Raw genomic sequence first — 1,890 nt, 5'->3', positions numbered from 1 at the left:
GAACACATCATCTGTTGAAAGAGGAGAGAGAAGGTAGAATTTATATGTGGGGAAGGTGTCTTGCATGGTAGGAATATTAGAGTTCCCAACTCATTCATTATACTTGCTCAATGAGGTATGAGCCAGGTCATCAGTAGACAGTAAGGGACAGTCAGGGTTGATACAAATTTGAGGAGGAAAAGGGTTTGGAAAAGTAACATGGATAGTGGAGAAACCAATGTCCTTGGGAAGTATAGTGTAATACTCACCAGTGTTGAGTGCCCATTTGAATCTGAGATTACAAATAAAAATGGGTTCATTTCTCCTGACTCAGCTTCCCACCATTGGCATTCTGAGCTGCTGCCACTGCTGCCCTTACCACCACAGCCATGATCTCCTTAACAGACACCCAGAAAATTGGAATGGGATTACAGGATTTGGAGTGTTTTTCCTGTTCATTGGAATGGTTCTTTTTTTGACAAAGTGTTACTTCCTATTGAAATGTTTTGTTTGTGGCTGGCTTGGTTTTTGTAATTGGTTTAGAAAGAATATTCAGATTCTTCTTTCAAACACATAAAATGAAAGCCACTGGATTTTTCCTGGGTGGTGTATTTGTAGTCCTCATCAGTTGGCCTTTGGTAGGTGTGTTTTTCAAAACTTATGGATTCTTTCTCTTGTTCAGGGGCTTTTCCTGTGGTGGTTGGCTTTATTAGAAGAGTGCCAGTGCTTGGATACCTCTGAAATTTACCTGGAACTAGATCATTTGTGAATAAAGTTGGAGAAAGCAACAATATGATATAACAAAAAGTGAATTTGAAGAATCATTTAAAATATTATTTATAAAGTTCTTTGAAGAATATTCAGCACAAAATTAAATTTCATGAAGTAGCTTTTAATGTTCTTTACATAAGTTTAAAATGTATAGCCTACAAAGTACCAACAGCAGTTAGCAAAGAAGCAATGAAAAAACAGGCCTTCTAATCAAGTGACCGGAAGTCAGCAAGCAAACTGAGGGAGAGGAAATCGTGTTGCAATGGGTATTGAGACTCCTGAAGGCTGTCTTCATTGTTTCCACCATGTATGAAACACAGCCATCTTTGAGAACTGTGGTGCCTGATTTTTTTTTTTTTGCAAGTTCAGAAGCACCCATAGGCATTTGCTTTGTAGAAATGTCCACTACAATGGCAAATATATTTCCAATGCATTGTACCTTTGAAAGTGTTGCATGAGTTAGATTAGATTATGTCCTTTTGATGTATTAAAGCCAAGGGAAACCCAGTTTTCATGTATGAATTGCTTTTTTTTTTGTAAATATGTGGTTAAAATAAAACTTTTATGGTCTTTCTGAATCTTAGTTTTTTACAGCCAGATGTAAATCTGAACTTTGTAATAGTCTTTTTATCTGGAATAGGCAAAGATCTATTAGTTCTCCTACTTCCTAAATTACAGCTGACTAAGCACTTTTCTGGTCAACCACACACTCTGGAAGTGTGGATGCTTCTTTGGAGTCTGAACTCCTGAGTTTCTGTATCCTTCATTACATGTTAATATTTAATAGAAAGCATTTTTGACCATGAAGAGGTCTGTTATGAAACTTGTCTCATTAAATATTCTTCTACTTAATGATACCAAATGATGCAAACCAAGTAGATTTTTCTACATCATGATGTGGTTTTTCTTCATTCTTTTTTTTTTTTAATTTTAGCAGTGGCTTTACTATTTTGTTTTTAATTAATTAAAATTTACTTTTAATAATGTTTACTTTAATACATATAACATATTAAAATGTTAAACATAACTTATTAAAAGCAGTTCATTTAATCTGAATCTTCATTTATTTTCACCTTTTTCATAATATACAAAAATGAGTATATATGATGTATGCTTCATATGATCATTCTTTGGGTTAAG

General features: G+C 34.3%; 1 pseudogene; it reads left to right on the top strand.

The window, feature by feature from the left end:
- Positions 1-368: 368 nt before the first annotated feature.
- Positions 369-780, top strand: LOC149119420 (vesicle transport protein GOT1B pseudogene; annotated as a pseudogene).
- Positions 781-1,890: the final 1,110 nt, after the last annotated feature.

Source organism: Oryctolagus cuniculus, chromosome Y (genome assembly GCF_051225735.1).
Source record: "Oryctolagus cuniculus isolate XC-2025 breed Fujian yellow rabbit chromosome Y, ASM5122573v1, whole genome shotgun sequence".
In the NCBI taxonomy this organism is placed as follows: domain Eukaryota; kingdom Metazoa; phylum Chordata; class Mammalia; order Lagomorpha; family Leporidae; genus Oryctolagus; species Oryctolagus cuniculus.
This window is presented reverse-complemented; position numbering and strand designations above follow the sequence as displayed.